Genomic DNA, 9,140 nt, shown 5'->3' on the forward strand with positions numbered 1-9,140 from the left:
GCCAGTTGCTTTTAATCATTAGGAGGCAAATCTTCAGTAGTCAGAGAGTCTAACATGTCCTGAGTATAAGGAGCTTTAGGTCCATACTGCTCACAGGCAACTTTTAGATCATTTAATTGTTTTCCTGAGAAAGGACAATGTATTCTAACTTCCTTTCCCTGTCCATCATCTTGTTCCTTAACTGGAAAAACATGAAATCCTGATATATCCTCTCCCTTCTCAGTGGGCAGCATGCTGCACAAGCCTTTGTAAGGGTGACAGAGCCAAGAGACGAGACAAAACAGAGGAATTGTTTGCCCTAGCACTTATAGGCTCATCCTTGGGAATTTCCCTCAACTCTGGCTTAGAACTACTTCTAAAAATCTCTTCAGCTTGGGCAATCACTGTCACCACTGGTCCATCCCTCTTATCTATTAATTCTTTTATTAAATTCCAATAAGAAAAGGCAGTAACAGGAACCTTTTCAGGTCCAAATACTGTATAAAAATCTTGTAATGCATCTCCCACTCTTCTCCATCTTTTTATATCTATGACCCCTTCTTGGGGAAACCAAGGACAAATGTCCTTCACAAAATCAAAGAAATGAAGTAAATCCACAGTCTTAGCCTTTACTCCTTTTGTCTTGAGAGCCTCCCTCAACTGCGTAACATAAATCTGATGCTGGCTTAATCCTTGCCCCATGATTGGACAGATTGACTTACTTTCGGTCACAGCAGGCTCCCAAGGTGCGTCTCCAAATTCCTTGCGATTTAGCGAGTGCACTCCTTCCTTTTTCCGTCCTCCCTCATGATGTGCCCCATAACATAAATCTGATACTGGCTTAATCCTTGCCCCATGATTGGACAGATTGACTTACTTTCGGTTACAGCAGGCTCCCAAGGTGCGTCTCCAAATTCCTTGTGATTTAGCGAGTGCACTCCTTTCTTTTTCCATCCTCCCTCATGATGTGCCCCCAGTATCCATCCACCAAGTTGGGCGTCACTCTGTCCCGGCCCGCGGGATCTGCAATGGGGTACCTGGATTGGGGAATGGGGATTTGGATGGTGCAACAGACAAGAGAAACAGAGACAAGACAGGGTTCTGATCAAGCCTCATTTATTACAGCTCAAGCATGGGGTTAAATAGAGAATGAAAACAAAGGAGCAAAGAGTGAGTAATCATATCCGCCAAGTTGGGCGTCACTCTGTCCCGGCCCGCGGGATCTGCAATGGGGTACCTGGATTGGGGAATGGGGATTTGGATGGGGCAACAGACAAGAGAAACAGAGACAAGACAGGATTCTGATCAAGCCTCATTTATTACAGCTCAAGCATGGGGTTAAATAGAGAATGAAAACAAAGGAGCAAAGAGTGAGTAATCATATCAGCCAGAACACAGGGGCCCAGATGTACCCTAAGGGAGGAATCTGAAAGGAGAACAAGGCCGCAGGCCAAGGACATGGGCCAAGGGCCATGGGCTGGAGGATGGTGGGCAGAATGGAAAGTCACCAACTCAGGTCTGTCAGCAGTTTTGAGAAATGGCTGATCCTCAGGCTCCCAACAAAATAAAAGTACATTATCTGGAAATTCATAGATTTTTTTTTCGGGGGTGGGGGACCTACAACTGTTGTAATGCTAAATGTACATCTTGTCAAATTGCCTCTAAATATGTTTGCACACATAAATTAGTGTTTCCCTCAACCTTGGCCAAAGAACAAGATCAGTTAATATTCCAACAAATAACACTAATTGGACTTACTAAGTTTTGAAAATAAAGAAGATGGCATGACTGGGATAGAGGGACATGCTGAGATTGGCTGGGGGGAGTGCAGTGGGAGAGTTGGAGTGATTATAATCTAGATACTTTTTTTTACATTTAAGAAATTTGTAAAGAATAAATAAAAGATATTGCATCTCTTAAAAGAAAGAGAAGGGAGACAGAGAGTGACAAAGTTCAAACAAGGATGGTGATGGGGATATGGCGATAAGGGAATGGGGGTAAGTTAACCAGGATGAAGTGAGTTGGAAAGTCTACAGAAACCTTCAATTTGTGAGCTAATTAAAAAATATGCAAGTTTGTGGATGGAGAGATGACTCAGTGATTAAGAGCACTTGCTGCTATTTCAGAGGATCTTACAGTTTCACCACCACAGCCAATCAGGAGATTGTTTGAGATATCAAGAAGTTGTGCTATGTTGCCCTGTATTTTGAGCATGAAATGGCTACAGCTACATCTTCCTGCTTGAACAAGAGCTATGAGCTACCTGATTGACAGATGACAGTAAGTGATTCCGGAAGCACTCTTTCAGTCTTCCTTCATGGGTATAGAGTATAGAGTCTAATGGCATCCATGAGACCACCATCAACTCCGTGAAGTGTGATGTGGACATCCAAAAGAGCCTGTATGCTAATACAGTGCTCTCTGGTGGCACCACCATGTACCCAGGTGTTGCTGACAGGATGCAGAAGGATAAGGTCATCACAGGCCTAGCACCCAACAGAGTAAAGATCAAGATCATTGCAGATAGAATGTGTGAAGAGCTGTGAGTCTAATTAGGAAAGCAATATAACCATAAATCCCTTAAGATACTTAACTGGGCCTGAATTGGCAGCCTGGCCTTGCTAAATCCTTAGCAACTGGTCATTCCTGGACTCAGTGAGACTGTTTATGGAGCCAGCCTATCTCCTATAGTGCCCTAAGATAGCTCACCTGCCTGAAAAAAATAATCTTGGGATAGAGACCCTCAAGGACACTAGACCCTGGCACAGAGTTAACTCTTGGCAGCTATGTTCAACAGAGGTCCTATGTAAGTCAAACTGCCCCTCCCTTAGATATGGATACCCTCATTCTGTGGAAGGATTTTGTGGCCCTTTGCTGTGTTCTTTGAATAAAGGAACACATTCCTTGCCTGTTGTAGGTCTATCTCTGACTCTTATTTCTTAACTTTAAACTCTTTCCTTTTTCTGCTTTCCTAAATCTAACAATCGCTCCTTTTGAGCTCAAGTACTCAGTTTGGATTGGTGGCTTCTCCTCACTGTCTACCTTCCAGCAGATTGGGATCAGTAAGCAGTAGGAGGAGGAGTCAGGCCCCTTCATTCTCCCATACAAATGTTTCTAGATGGACTGAGCAGTTGTCAGGCATCTGTTTCCTGAGCTGATTCTGAAGTATCAATTTGCCCTGGCAAATGTACACACCTCATTCTAGCCTCAAGAAGCTGGAGTTAGACTTTGAAAAGAAAGCTTGCATCTAATATCAGAACTGGATCTTAGAACTTGTTCCTGATTTTAGGCCCTGTATTCAAGTTAACTGTCGCCATGGTATATGTTTAATACCCTGTGCATAATTTGATTTAAGTTCTTAGTCCATGTTGTTTGGTCACCTGGTGGCTGAGACAAGCTGGCCATGGAAGATGCCAGATTTTGTGGCACTCACCTTTAATTCAAGCAGTTGGGAGGCAAAGGCACATAAATCTCTATGAGATTGAGGCCAGCCTGATCTACACAGAGAGTACTAGGGCATCTGGGGCTATAGGGAGACCTGACTTATGATACAATCCCTCACAAAAAATATCTAGAAGAGAAATATCACATATGGATAAATAATGTTAATCCTAAAAGTAATGGATTATTAAACAAAAATCTCAGTACCAGATGTAAGACTCCTACTTATGAGTTGTTGGGCAGGGAGCTTTCAGCAAGCCCCAAAGCAGCACAGGTTCTTGCCATTCCTCTTGGTTTGTCAGCAGAGCTAGTTGATAAAAACCTATTGCTAAATCTACCATGTACTTTGAATGCAAGATATAGAGAAATAAAGGGGGAACTGAGCAGGAAGCTTTGTCCCTGCTCATGGCATTTATAGTGCTGAAAGATATTGTGCAGGCTACTGGAAAAGAGAAGACTCCAGTGATCTCAGGAAGATGTAAACCCTACAGACTACAATACCAACACACCAGCCAAGATACACCCACTGGTGAAATAGTGGCATGACAGTTATGGTGATAACTAAATGCTCTCTGATTTAATTTGAATGCCACTCCAGGATATACATGCTTAGTAGTGTAAACTCACTCAAAACCCCATGATTGGTGATATCTTGGACTCTAGCAGCAATTTACTGCAGTTAGTTAATGAGATGTGGTTCCAAACTGTCTTCTAAATATTTATATTTATACTTATAGACTAATGCTATCCCCAGCCTTACACAGACAAACTTCCCTTTGTAATGAATGACAGTGAATACAAAGACTCAAGGCTGCTCAAGATGCTGAGAATAAGTGACAGTTGAGTGCTCAGTCCTAAGCAAGACATCTATACCATCCCCCTAAAGCTTATTGAATATCACAGAAGTGCCATAAGAACCTAAAAGTTAGAAAATAGAGAGAAGTGCAAAGAACTGCTGTATTACAGAAATGAATCAGCCATTGAAATCGTGATGTCACAGCAGTAGCTGTGATTAGCTGTGCTGGAACTGCTCAAGATTGGGTATGTCAACTGTCAAGCATGGATAGATTTGGGACTCATAGTGCCATACCCACCCTAATGAAGTCCTGACTATTGCTGGATTCTCAAGGAGAGGAAGTGCTTATCTTCACTCTGTACCCACAAATGAGTCCACAGACTCTAACCCAGGGACACAGAGATAATCCTGTTAAACTCAGTGGTCACAAGGTAAGGCACAAAGACATGAATGTAAAGAAGAGACTTTTAAAGGAGAGTTGGAATGGATAAAGGTGAGAGAGGAAAGAATAGGAAAAGAGAGAAACCAAAAACACTATGTACATGCACAAAATTACCAAAGAATAAACAACAAAGTAATTTTAAGAATTTTTACATTAATAGAATTCCCTAGAAAAAGTAGAATAATAAAGAGAAATAGCATGGATTCTTGAAGAGTAACTGTGAAAATTCTCAGTGTGGGGTGGGTATTGTGATATATAGAGGAAATTATAAGCATCATCAAAACTTAACAAAACCTTTATGGTTCTATAATTATTGCCTAAAACATTTTAATTTCTTAAATTACTGAAAGTCTTCATTATAGTCTACAGTATATTATTTTTAATTGAGGATCATTTTATCCTAGTTAAATTTCCATCTAGTTAAATTTGCATTTGTGGAGAATGTGAAACTATCTTTCCTACCAGGGAGGATAGCATGTTTACCAGCACTTCTTATAGTCAAAAAGGCATAGAACTCTTAGGAGCCATGTGTATTGTGGAAAAAGCATTATAAAACATTATGCTAGGTAATATTCTAAGAGACAGAAAAGTTGATGATTTTGTACAGAGCTCAGAAAAAAAGGCTTAAAGAAAAGATCTAGGCTGCTGTGTAAACTGCTTAGACCATGTGAGTCATCAACTCCATTGATTTGAAGAAGCAGTGGCTGGAATGAATGTTATCTGGGGTGATTGACAGGCCAGTATAGCTGAAGCACAGCCTAGTTCCTAGGACTATTGAAGCAAAGTCTTGAAATATTTGGAGAAATACTTAGCTTTGAGATATATCAACTGTGATGTTACTGAACCTTTAGAGAGTCTGAATATGCAAACAGGCCTCCAGGAGACTTTGAGACTGAACTATCTGTAATGAAGTGGAGGTTATTTAACTCTCAAAGGGCTTGGAATTGGGCTATTGGATATCCAGATAGATGATAATGCATTTTTTCTAAAAAAGTCTATGTCAACATTTCCATAAGAGACTGTCACTTGAATCAGTGGATGATTCAGATAAAAGATCTGGATCAAAAAAAGACCCTCTTCACCAGGCACAGTGGCACAAGTCTTTAATCCCATCATTCAGAAGACTGAGACAGGCAGATCTCTGTGATATCAAGGCCAGTCTGGTCTGCATAGTGAGTTCCAGTTCAGCTACAGGGAAACCATGTTTAAAACAAAACAAAACAAACAAAATAAAACAGAAAAAGGTCCCTCTTATTCCATCTGTGAGCACCATCCACTTTACTGAGCACCTAGACAGCAAAATGGCAAAAAAAAAATAGTTTACTCTCTTAGCTGAATCTGGGATGTTCATATTCTCTTGAACTTGGACATCAGAACTCCAGATTCTGTGTTCTTAAGATTCTGGAGACTGCAATCATAATCAGTGGAGTCCCCCATTTCTCAGGCCTTCATTCTTGATACATACTAACATGACCCATCTCCAGAATTATCCAGTCAGTAGACAGCCAACGGTAGTGCTTCTCAGCCTCTGGGTTTGCATGTTCCAATTCCCATAATGCATCCCTTTCATATATTTATACTTATGTGTATGTATTCTATTAGTTCCTTTTGGAAAACACTGGCCAAAGTTAGTTTGATCGTTAATTCTCCTCCACTGATGTCACACTTTGGAAATCATTCACCTGGGCTACAAATCAGTTACTGGTTTTGACTATTTGTAGCAATATACCAGTATGTCTTTCCCTCAGATTTGTAACTATTTTCACATATGTATCAAAACTCTCTAAACTTTAACATATGTATTTGAATATTTAAGCATTAATCTATATATAACAAAATGAGTTGAATTTTATCCTTCTGAGAAAAACATTCAACCAAGTACACTACTCAGCTTTGCCTGCTGAAAGGATTTTCCTTTGCCTGAATAGTTTAAATATATTTTAGAAAAGTCTACCAGTTTCACTTGAGAATGCTTTCTTGTCAACCATTTTTAACTGAATAAAATTAAGTCAAAACAAAAATTTTTATGACTTTCTCAGGGTTCTTTACACAAATAGAAAGGTGATTAACACATATGTTATATAAATTAACACTGATAAAATATTTTTGTATATTTTTATTGAATTTTTATGTATTTCATACAAAACATCTTAATCATCTTTATGTCTCTTCCCTCTCCAGATCCACCATAGCCCACACCACTGAATTTCATGCATTCTGTAATATATGTTAAGACCTATTGAGTCAAGTCGATGTACCTAGGTGTTCCTCAGTGCACTGGGGTCTAATCAGCCTATTTAGAGTCTCTCCCTTAGGGAATATCAACCCTCCCTCACCCAACAGTAATCAGCTGCCAATAGTTCTTTGACTAAGATTAGGCCCTAATATCCATTTCCCCAGTTCTATGCTGGATTTTTGTCAGATGGAGTTTGCATGGGTCTTGTGCATGCTGACACATTGCTGTAAGTTCATATGAGCAAGGTCCCAGGAGTCTGTAAGGCTATTTTTCCATATGCTCATGCAACTTTTCTTTTCAATTTAAGCCTCCTCTGGCTTAAATTGTTTTAGTATTTGTGTTTGGTATTGGCTCCCTTCTTTCTATGTAACCTCTAGTTGGTATCTAACTGAAAATTCTCAAATTCAATTTCTTTTTTTTAAAAAAAAATATTTTATTTATTGTTTTTATTTTATTTTATTTGTGTGAGTGTTATGCCTGCATGTAAGTAAGTGCACCCATGTCATGCAATGCTCATAGAGGACAGAAGAGGCTGTCAGATCCCCTGGAACTGGAGTTATGGACAGTTGTTAGTTGCCATGTGGATGCTGGGATTCAAACCTGGGTCTTCTGCAAGAACAGTGTTCTTAACCACTGAGCAATCTTTCCTGCCCCAAATTCAATTTCTTTCTGTGAATTTACTAAATGAAAAATGATGGATTTTATGAATAGTGAAGTGACTCACTGAACAGATACTACTAGAATATATATTACTATATAAAACATGTACAATGTAATATAGCATGCACACTTACAAGGAGACTAATTATTGCAAGAAATACATATGTGAAGTAAGCAGAGCTAATTGACTCCTAGTGACTTTCTATGAAAGTCATTCTTGGTGTCTGCCAAGGGACTTTCCCATGGATACAAAAATCATGAATATTTGAATCTCTCTCATAAAATGCCATAGTATTTGAGTTTAACCTCTGCATAAGTTTTGTGTGCTGTGATCTACCTCTAGATTGCTAAAGAAACATGTTGAATGTTATATAACTGCTTATTATACTGTATTTTATAAGAAATAATAAGAAAAAATATGTGCATCTCATGTGAGTTAATTATTATTTCAATAACCCAATCCAGAAGGAACTGCCCATGGCCCAGAGCAATGAAACAAGAACATTTGAAATATCATAAGGGTTGAAGAGCCTTGAGTAGTTGAGGTGCTTGCTGAAGGAAAATGGAGAAGGAATGACTATTCGTGGAATGATAGTAATACTAGTTTTGACCACATGAACATTTTCAGAAAGGATGAATACCACTGTTAGGAATTTTCCACCTCTTTTTGTTGGGAATATATTCATGTGTATACAAATAAAAATATGTGTATATTTATGACATATTTGTCATATTTTTCTCACTTCCTTATAATGTTACATAGGCTGTATTGACCTTATTAAATATTTAGACATTGGCAATTTTAACCCCTATGATTAAAGTTTTTAGCACTTAAGGAAAACACTAACCATCCCTCAAGGGCTTTGCCTTTTCTTCTGGGGACAAAGTTGGTGTATGTTCATTCATGTGCTTTTTGTTTGCATAATGGTAGCTGAAATTATTATGACTGTTATCTTTAAAAGGAGATTAAACATGATTTAAGGACATATGTGTGGGTACCAAGTTGACAAGAGGTGAATCTAGAACAAATAATTTTGTGTCAGGTTGACAGGGACCTGGGATATCTATTGAACCGTTATTTCTAAAAGTCTCTGAGAGAGTCTGTTTTTCTTTGTTGAAAGTGCTTGTTATTTGGTTTGGTAGGATAAATAAGTCATCAGCCATCTACAATGTGCGTGTGCATCATTCTGTCCACTGTGGGCCTGAGTGAAATAAAAACACAGAGAAAGACTGAGTTCATTCTCTGCCTGTTTCAAATGTTGATTTTTCTCCTGCCATTGGTACATCTGATTTTCAGGCCTTCAGACTCAAAATGGAATAACATCATTGGCTATTGTAATATCTAGGCTTTGATATAACCTTTTTTTATGGACTTTCTTTGATATCTATGGAGTGCATAGCATATATAAGACTTATAAGTCTTCGCAACAATAACAATACAACACTCACTTTATATTGAGAAAAATTATTTTTATTGATAAAAGGGGAAATATCATTACATTTATTTGAAGTCATTATCTTCAAATAAATCTATCATTTTTGTAATAAGCATAAATTGTATAAATATAATTTTATAATTATATTTG

The 9,140-nt window shown here is 38.5% G+C and overlaps 1 pseudogene; it reads left to right on the forward strand.

Annotated features, from left to right (window-relative positions):
- The first annotated feature begins 1,956 nt into the window (after positions 1 to 1,956).
- On the forward strand, positions 1,957 to 3,052 carry LOC103735109 (annotated as a pseudogene).
- Positions 3,053 to 9,140: the final 6,088 nt, after the last annotated feature.

Source organism: Nannospalax galili, unplaced genomic scaffold, assembly GCF_000622305.1.
Source record: "Nannospalax galili isolate Female #2095 unplaced genomic scaffold, S.galili_v1.0 scaffold177, whole genome shotgun sequence".
Lineage (NCBI taxonomy): Eukaryota > Metazoa > Chordata > Mammalia > Rodentia > Spalacidae > Nannospalax > Nannospalax galili.